Consider the following 10,053-nt stretch of genomic DNA (forward strand, 5'->3'; position numbering starts at 1 on the left):
TCATATAAAAAGAGACCTAGTCAAACCCTAATTCTTCAAAAAAACTCTATAAATATAGAGCCTCCACAACCTAATTTTGCAGGTCAAAATAAACCCTAGAAAAAGTAATTAAAAAGTCTCACTAGCCTTCTCCAAATCCTGATTTTGAAGCCCTAACTTTTGCTCACAAAACGCCCAAAAATCCTTCAAAAACACCTAAAAATCCCTCAAAAAATTAGGAAATACTTATATCTAAGAAGAAGACACCTCAACTTTGAGATCTAAAGTAGATCTAGTAATGGAGGAAACGCAAGGAATTTCATACGAAGAGTCTTCGCCAACTCTGAGGGAACAAATAGTTACGATCATCTAAGTATATTTTTTGTATTTTTTATTTGTTTTATTTATTTGTTCTAGGTCTTTTTTGCAATGTAATCCTTTTTTGGGAAATATAAGAGATCGACGTTTGCCAGACGGGGTTGATGCCTAACACTTTCCAACTCCGTAACGTCATCCCCGAACCATAGTTTTTTTTTATCCGTAAATTAATTATTTTATCTATTAGAGTCAATATTTGCTTCCTAGACCATAATAACTAGGTGGCGACTCCCAAACCTCAAAAATCAAAAATAGATCCACACCCTGCGGATCGAGGACGCTTTCACACAACAGTTGGTACAGAGGCCTGCATTTATCAAAAGACCAAGATTTCAACCTATTTAGAGTTATGACCCTTCCTACCAACTTTTGAACTTGCTTATGTGTTTTTGGCAAAGAAATTTCTAGCAGTGCTCTAATTTTATTTGGGTTAGCTTTTATCCCTCTCTTCGGAACCAGGTACGTAAGAACTTCATTGAAGTTAATGCAAAAGTGCATTTTTCAAGGTTAAGCTTCATTCTAACCTTTCTTACTTCAGAGAAGACTTCCTCCAGGTCAGTAATATGATTTTCCTTGATCTTGTTCTTTACCAACAAATCTTCAATGTAGACTTCTACGATTTTTTCTAATAGATCTCTAAAGAGCTCTGTTACTAGCCTCTGATAAGTTGCCCATGCATTCTTCAAACTAAAGGGCATAACTCTATAGCAGTATAGCCCTTGCTTGATGATGAAAGTCATCTTCTCTTGATTTGTAGGACTGAGTTGAATATAATTGTAACTAGAGTAGCTATCCATAAAAGACCACCTTTCGTGACCTGAAGTGGCGTCTACTAATTAGTCAATCCTTGGCATAAAAAAATATCCTTAGGACAGGACTTGTTCGGGTTTGCAAAGTTAATACAAACTCTGAATTTCCCATTTTTCTTTGGTACCACCACTATATTAGCTATCCAATCAGGGAACTGTATTTCATTGATAAGTCATAATCTGATCAGTTTGTTCACTTCTTCATTTACTACTTCCCTGAAATGAGGTGCTAGTCTTCTTGGCTTTTGTTTTACTGGCTTCGTTGCTGGCTCAACGTTTAAGTGATGGCTGATTACTTCAGGGTTAATCCTTATCATCTCTTCTATGGACTAGGCGAAAACATCCATGTTCCTCCTTAGGCAATCTGTTAACTCTTCCAGCTCCTCTGGGCCTAGCTCTACCCTTACCCTAGTCTACCTTCCTTCCCCTACATCCACTTTCTGGATGTTTTCTAAGCATAGGATCTCGTTAATTTCAACCCCCTACTTTAATTATGATTCCTGAGCTGTTTCTAAGGTGAGTTTTTCCTTGCCCAATGTATATACTTGGGCTGCCAACTGATCCCCTCAGATATCCTACATCCCCTACGGTGTTGGGAACCTTATGACCTTGTAATATGTTAATGGTACAACCCTCATCTCATGGTTCTACTATCTGTCTCGTATAGCATTGTAAGGGGAGTTTGCTTCGACGACCATAAATCCAGTTATCAAATTTATTAGCTTTGCCTGTAGAGGCAAAACTATTTTCCTCCATGGTTGATTTGTCTTCCCATTAAGCCCGATCAAAGGGGCTCCTGATTTGGTCAACACGCTTTTGTTGAGACCCACCTTTAGAAAAGTCGAGGCATATAAAATGTTGATTGAGTTGGCGCTATCAATCAATACCTGTTTGAGAATGAAGCTGCTTACCTGAAAGGTTACCACTAACACATCATAGTGTGGCCTAGCCACCCCTTCTAGATCTTTCTTTGTGAAGGCTACAATCTATTATCTGTAGGGCTCCATCTATTTGGTAGGCCCACTCCTTGTCGTATAAACATGCATAAGGTGCTCTACCCGATGCCTTTTGACTCTCTTATCAATTTCGTCCATGCCTGACCTTTTAGGCTTTTATTTTAAGACAACGTGAATAGCCACTGTCCTTCCATCCCGTCCTTCAACAAGTAGCTGATCTTGCCTCTGATTCTTGTCTTAGAGTGGATTTTCTCTCAGTCTTCTAGGTAGGTTCTTCAGTTGACCCTACTCTGTCAACCTCTACAGAAATCTTCTCAAGGCTTAACACTTGTTGGTAGTATGGACCCATATCGCTCATCTTACTTATTTGATCTCGAAGGAGTGATGTTGGTAATTCAAAATAAGGCTCGTTTACGATATGGGGTAGGATTTCACTAGGAGGCATAGAGAAGTATGTCCCTTCTCTCCTCTGCTCTTTGCCCTACTCGAGTAGTCTCTTCCTACTCTTTTGTTGTGGTTGCTATTACTTGTTGGGCTTCACCATGGTATGTATGATCTTTCTCTTCTCGATTGAATTTCGAGGATCGTCATCCAGTTTGATGTATTTATCTACTCTTTCGAACAGTTCACATAGTGTTTTTAGCCTCCTCTTCACTAGAGACCTATAGAACCCTAAGCCAGATGGCAAAGAGTTCTTGAACGCTACTACTACCTTTTTCTCATCCCAACTTTCTAGGGTCATCGCCTCTTTCCTGAATCTTCTCGTAAATTCTTCAAGGCTCTCCCCAAATTGCATTCTTATGCTAAGCCGAACATCCACATCTCCACCACTTTTTTTGTAACCAATGTAATAAGTTACAAAAGTAGTACAAAGCTTCTCAAAAGAAGCTACTGATCCACATGGCAACTTGTGGAACCAAGTCAACGCATTTTCTTGCAAACTATAAGGAAAAAATCTACACATCAAACCCTAGTTCCCTTCTCACAGCATAAGCATCTGTCAGAAGTGGAACAAGTACTCTACTAGGTCCTTCGTCCTTGAATAAGGGATAGAACGTGGTGGTATGAATTTATTTGGAATCTCTTCAACCAAGATCTTCGTTATAAATGAGGATTTCTGAATGCCCTTGACTGCCTGTGCTGCTACTATGCTTATATGTGCACTCTTCATAGTCTCCTTCTCCTTTTAAATCATCCCTTTGATCTCCTCTCGAGTTAGACCCATTGTGGGTTGAACTCGAGTAGTAGTTGTGGCAACTTCCATTTCTCCCTTCCCAGTTGGGTTTCGCTATTGAGAACTAGTTGCCTTCTGCATTTGAGACACAATCATCTCCGACTGGAGGATCTCGCGGTTGGAGATCTCGAGGTGGGAGACCTTGTCTTGCTTTCTACTGGTTATCTAGACGTTGACTCAGATTTTGATTATGTTCAGCTAGGTCGTCCATCTTCTTCTGAATATCCTCTTGCTGCTTCCTCATGACTTCTAGCATTGCTAGAAGGTTAGCATCCATGACTGGTGCCATGGATTGGGGTGCATTAACTTCTGTTATTCTAGTAGATCTCAGCATTGTTTCGACTGAAATCAATATGTTGTAGGAGTTCCCACATACGATGCCAGATTTTTGGGGTTAGATTCTAGTGAAGGGATTAATGGACTCTGCCCCATTGATCCGAAATCGCTCCTTATACCTCCCTATTAGCACCAATGTGGTACCTACTAGAAACTCTCCGATGCTAAAGTTAGAGTTGTAGAAGAATAATGGTTATCACTGGTCGAACTCTCGATCGGCCAAAAAAATCCATAAGCCTGTGCCAATTTTACAATTTATAGATCTTTCCTCTGAATCAGGGTTTTCCTTCTTATGGGAGGTGATCACAGAGAATCTCCTAATTACTAGGATCCTAAACGGAATTGGGATCTTTTGGATTGTGTTTGCTAATCTGGGGAGATCTCCCCCGAGATCTCAGGGCTTGATATGCACAAATCAAGATAAGGATATTCTTTTACCAGGCTTGCCCTACTTGGCAAATCAGGTCTTTTCTAGTGCTGTGATATTCTTTTAGCTAGGCCAGACACTTTCTACATTGGCCTGCTCTTCTGTTGGGCAGTGCTCCGTATGCCTATTTGCACATGGTACCACTTAACCGGCTTGGACACGTATATGATCTAGATGATTGCACAATTATTTCCCTCTACAATTAATTTTTTTTTTGAATAAGAATATTTTCATGAAATCTAGATGTCTATGTTGTTGGATTGTCAATGTGATAATCAATGTCGGCCCAACGATCCTTTTTAAGATTTTAAATCTAAAATAAATAAATATGTGGGCGGAGAACAGGCAAAAGAGAGAGATAAACTTTCTCTTTTTTTGTTTTAATAAGTTATGTGCTTCTACGTCAGCATGTGTCAAGTCCGTCCATCATATTATCAACACTCAACAAACATATGGTGGAAAACACTTGAACGTATTTAATATTTTCTATAAATAAAGACATGTGTGAAATAATTAATTAATACAAATTACTTGAATTACAATGATAGATTACTTGAGAAAATTGTGCACCTTCGTGTCTCTATTTATTGATTTTGTTTCGAATCAGTAACTCATGAAACAATGCAAAATTAATATATTTAAAACATTGAATCTAACTACTAAGATTAATCTGAAAAATATTTTGCACATCCTTGTCATAGACACACTATGGAAAAAAGTCCAAATACGATACAAGATTTATGCTTTCAAAGCTGTCAAATTTTTTTTAGTTGAATTCATGGGCTTTGGACCGAGGAATTGAGCTGTTTAAAAAAAAAAAATAGAAAAAAAATGAAAATAAAACTAAACTTGTTAGTGTGGGAGAGAGAGCTGAGAAGAGGGGAAGGTTCTCTTTCTTTTTATCTTTCTTGATCGATTTGAGATTAAAAACCCTAACCTATTAAACAAAGGTTTTTCTCTCGATCTCACATCTCTTTCAATTTCACTTGATCTCTCATTTTTTTTGGTCATTCCTCTCCATCACTCTCGTATTTTCCTTCTCTCTTACTCACATCACTCTGAATCCTTCAATCAATACCTGATTCGAGTTTGAACAACTAGATTAAGGTTACAAAGCTAATGAAAGACACGAAGACCGTGTTCAAGTAAGAATCTAGGTTTTCTTAATCTCCCAATTTTTTTTCTCTGCAGATTTTCTGTTTTTAACCCTGAAATTAAACCAATCCTTCATCATGCACGCTGATTTGATTGAGGAACAAATGGATTTTTACCACAAAAAACCTAAATCTAAATTAAGAGAAACCATTCCAATTTTAAATCTCTATCTCTTTTCTTATCTTTTTGTGTGAATTAGATCGAATCACGAGCCATCTTTTATTTAGTGTTTAACTTGAATTTTATCCCAAAGAATTGTGGATTTCACATTGCATCCAAAAGGCTACTTATTTCGACACTAAAAATATGTGTTAGTTCAGATATTTATGCTATGATTTTGAATCCTAAATATTTTATGAGTGTAGGATCTAGAACTTTATTTTCAATCAAAAACACTAAAATGGATAATTGGTAAGTCAAAATAAATATTTTATAGCTCTTGATATAGTGTAGTTTTTAGGGTGTATGAGGTGTTTTGAATCAAGTCCTTGTAGGGGAAGAATAGTTAGAATAGGTGGAGTGCATAGGATCATACACTACATGAAAATCCCAAATTTTAACGAAAAAAATTTGATTGTTGATTCCTCTGTTCAGATGCTGATTTGACCTCCCCATGGGACATAGATGATGAGTATGAGAAATTCATTAGGAGCATGAATCCACCAAGGTCTGTAATTTCTTCCTTTTAATGTATCACAATGTCACTTTAAACCTAACTCAAGATATTCCAGAGTTTTACAACTCTGTTTTTTTTTTTTCTCAATTTTTTTTTTTTAAACCTTTATAGGGTTGAAGTGGACAATGAAGCTTGTAAGACTACTATAGTTATAAGAGTAAGTCTTGTTTTCTTTCCATTTTTATGGGCTTGGACTGTTAACCTTTGTTTCTGATTTGTTTGATATTTGTATTCACTTTGTAATGAAGGTGGACAGTACAAACAAGCATGGAGTACTTCTTGAAGTTGTACAAATTCTTATTAATCTAAAACTTATTATAACAGAAGCTTATATATCTTCTGATGGAGATTGGTTCATGGATGGTAAGTTTTTTTCCCATTTATTGCCTTGTTTTCCCATTAGAAGAAGCCTAATTTTAATTTTAATGTTGTAAGTTGTCATCAGTTTTTAATGTCATCAATCAAGATAGCAACAAGCTTAGAGATCAAGGGATTCTCCATTATATTCGTAAGGTGGGTCATTTTCCGAATTTCTCGCTCTTTTCGCACAACTTTTGAACAAACCCATAAAAATTTTGGTGGCTCATGAAAGCCCAATTTCTGTCTACGACAACAAACTTGAATGCGCAACTCAAGGTGAGGCGCAGCAGCAACGCCTTTGTATAGGTATGGTAGGGCATGTTTTTCAAGGAGGAGGGAGGTACACATCTAAGCTGCACCTCAAGCAAGGCACATGAGGCATACTCTTCACTTACATATCAAATAAAATGTGGGTATTCTTTGTAAATCTCTTTTAAATGTGAGTTTTCCACCTCAAGCAAGGTGGATGATTATTTTTTCTTTTGTAGTTCAATACAAACTAGGAGGTTGTATTGCTTGTTTTCCTAGAGACAGACTCTTAACAAATTCATTATACTTAATAAAATAAAGCTAAAAAAAAACTAACAACAACAATAACTTTGAGTTGTGGCATCAAGTATAGCTTACCCATAAAAAATGACAACCACCTCTATGATTTGCCTACCATAAGTAATTGTTTTCGCATTTGGGAAAAAGCTGCCTTCTTTATATGCTTGCACTGAAATACTTCATATGCAAATGGATCATATATATATATATTGAGTGATCTTGTATTCCTTCTTTTTCTATAATCATGTCATTTGTCTAATCTATGCAAGCAATCATGGATCAGCTGAAGCTAATGGGCCCTCTTCTACTCACTGGAATTGTGAAGTCCGTTGATGGTTCTTTAGAAACAGTATCAGGTCCTTATTGTTTTATGCAATTTGTCTGTTCTTTTCACTCATTTTCTTTCTTCACTTAGAAATTTTATTTCTTATTTTCATCCACAGTTCTAGAAATTTTTACCTTTTTTGACAACTAAGATTTCAATCTATTTTACGTAAGGGCGTTGAAAAGAATTATCTAACTGAATTTATGTAAATTGCCAAGGATGTCAAAATCTTCGCCTTTCAAGCGATTGGATTGCTTGCACAACGTATGCCTCAACTTTGTAGGTATTCTTTTGGATATATTATGTTTCTCCATCATCTTAATCTCTATGTTTTGACCCAAGTAACACTTCTCCTCTTTGTCAGAGATAAGATTGACATGGCTGTTCGACTTTTTGATGCTTTGAAATTTGAGGATCTGTTTCTTCATCTCACTATTCAAGAAGCAACCAATTCCCTTGCTACAACTTACAAGGTATATTAGCTCATCTAAAACTCATCCAATATCTCAACTCTTTCTTCATATTCACGTTAGTTTTGGAATTTCTGGTTTTGTGTGGTATCATCAAGCATAGCTCTAGTAATTTAATTGTGGTTGCATACTACTTTAGTTCATTGTTCTGATATAGGGTCAAAGACAGAGAGGAACAAGCAAAAATCTTGGTGTTTTCAATGAACTTGTAAAAATGAGAATTGAGTGCAAATTTGTATCTAACCTACTGCTCAGTACATGTGTAGAAAAAATACAGATTAACTTATACACTGAATGGGCCAAAGTCTCGATCATTTTAGATGGGTTAAGCTATGAAATTGTCTGTAGGCCCGAGTTTTTTGCCTTGAGAGCTAGGTCTGGTCCGGGTCATGCCTGACTGGATATATTATGAATGAGATTTGGGTCAAGACCAAGCAATCCAAACTGGTGAAATATATGATACTTGTTGCATTTTATAACATTTGAACCATTTTCCTATTACAACATGTCATCTTTTACATTCTTCATTCTTGGATGTTTGCAATATTGCATGTACTTGAACTATTTCCACTAGAGAGGATCCAAGCTCTCTTTATCCTAATTGTCGAAGCCTTACCTCAAAGCTTCGGGGTCGGCTTCAAGCCCCATGATTATCTTGTTTCTTTTGGTATCCTATTGACTTTTGTTATTGCTTGCTATTCTATGTAGTCATTTTCTGTCATTGTACCTGAACACTTCTTATCTAATATTAGGGAGCTCCCACGGCCATCTTAAAGGATCTAGACATGCCCTTGTTGAAAAACTCTGAAGTCGTAAAACCTTGTTGCAATTTAGTGATGTTATTTCTCTCTTTTTGGTTACTTTCCCCCCCTCATTTATGTGATTTAGGAATAAGAAATTTTGGAACAATTGTCCCTATTTAATATGGCTATATTGAAGACTACATATTGTCTTGATGATTTCAAGGAACAAAGTGAAGTACGCTTCTGAGCTGTGAGGTGGGCAACATCTATATTTGATTTGCAGCATTGTCCTAGCCTATTCATTTGTATGCTTGGGGTCTGCGGATTCTAAGCTGGACATAAGGTTACTCTACTTCCTTTCTAGTATTGTTTAACATTTTCCAGTCTATGGCTATTTTTCATTTTATTCTTTGACATGCTCGACCCCAACCTTAAATTACTTGGATTTTTATTTTATCCTTCATGGCATTTCATTTTTTTGTTTGTATGCTATTCTTTATTAATACTTTTTGCCAAGTGTGCTTTATATTATGTTAAAATTTCAGTTTTGTTGGCTTTATTTATTTTTTTTCACTGTCCATACTGGAGCAACACTTTGAATCTCAGTTAATAATATTCATTTTGTCAATTGCCTAATCATGCAGAAGTTCTGTAAGTGCATTTCCACAATGTAATGAAGTGTTAAAAGATAAGTTGGTTGCAACATCGTAAGATGTAGAACCGAAGAGATTTACAAAGATAACAATGAGCGACAGATCTGTCGATGTGGTGGAACCGTCAGATGCAGAACCGAAGTGGGGTGGCCCACCTCAAGATAATAATGGAAACATCACATCTTCCAATCCAACTTCAAGTAATCAACAGCAGCCATCAAAACACTTTTCCAGGTAAATGGTGTAGTGACCATGTTATGACGGTTGAATTAAAAGTTCACACCACCGAAGAACCGTTGTAGTCAGCTTGGTTCAAGGTGTGTACATTCTAGAGTGGGATCACTAATTGAATAAGCAAGGACCTCAAGCTCTTGCACCCCTCTGTTGGGAGTTCTCAAAGCTATCCAAAATAGATGGAAGTGTTGTTTGTGAATTAGCTGGTATTGCAATGATATGTTTTGTGTTTGATTTCTAATTGGATTTAATGTGAATTGAGTTTCTTGGATGGTCAAGATTTGATTTCTATGAATGATCTTTGTTTTATGATTTTTTTTCTTGATTTTTTTATTAATATTTCAATTATTGTGATTGGTGAATTAGATAATGTTATTGTTTGTTAAACCTCCATATTTGATGGTCATAGATTATAGATTTTTTTTAAGCTCGTCCTTCAATAATTTGATAGTTAAGGGCCGTCAAAAAAAAAAAAAAATTCTACAAGAAAATATTTGACAGGCATATTTGATGGATTAAGACCGTCAAATATGGGTTTTTTTCACATAGTGATGCTTTATCTCTACGGTTGAATTTTGTGGTTTGTGCTTTTCATTAGTTTTTTGTGAGTTAGGATCCCAACAATACTCATATTTAATATCCACAAAATTTTAAAAGGGTAAATTATACTTTCACCCCTTATTGTTTGGCATAATTCTATGCCAATCCCCTAACGTTTTAATAATGTCATTTACATCCCTTATAATTGGCTAAGGGGCACACTTACCCC

At 36.3% G+C, this 10,053-nt stretch overlaps 2 long non-coding RNA genes across 2 annotated transcripts; both read left to right on the forward strand.

Annotated features, from left to right (window-relative positions):
* Positions 1-4,984: 4,984 nt before the first annotated feature.
* Positions 4,985-6,896, forward strand: LOC147398140 (uncharacterized). Its single transcript, XR_015180199.1, has 4 exons — positions 4,985-5,264; positions 5,869-5,941; positions 6,062-6,107; positions 6,199-6,896. It is a non-coding gene; the product is annotated as an uncharacterized LOC147398140 (long non-coding RNA).
* A 496-nt stretch (positions 6,897-7,392) lies between these two features.
* LOC147398141 (uncharacterized) lies at positions 7,393-8,546 on the forward strand. The gene is made up of 3 exons (XR_015180158.1): positions 7,393-7,463; positions 7,549-7,657; positions 8,407-8,546. It is a non-coding gene; the product is annotated as an uncharacterized LOC147398141 (long non-coding RNA).
* Positions 8,547-10,053: the final 1,507 nt, after the last annotated feature.

The sequence above is a fragment of the Akebia trifoliata genome, chromosome 7, assembly GCF_017979445.1.
Source record: "Akebia trifoliata isolate Shusen 1 chromosome 7, ASM1797944v1, whole genome shotgun sequence".
Classification (NCBI taxonomy): Eukaryota; Viridiplantae; Streptophyta; class Magnoliopsida; order Ranunculales; family Lardizabalaceae; genus Akebia; species Akebia trifoliata.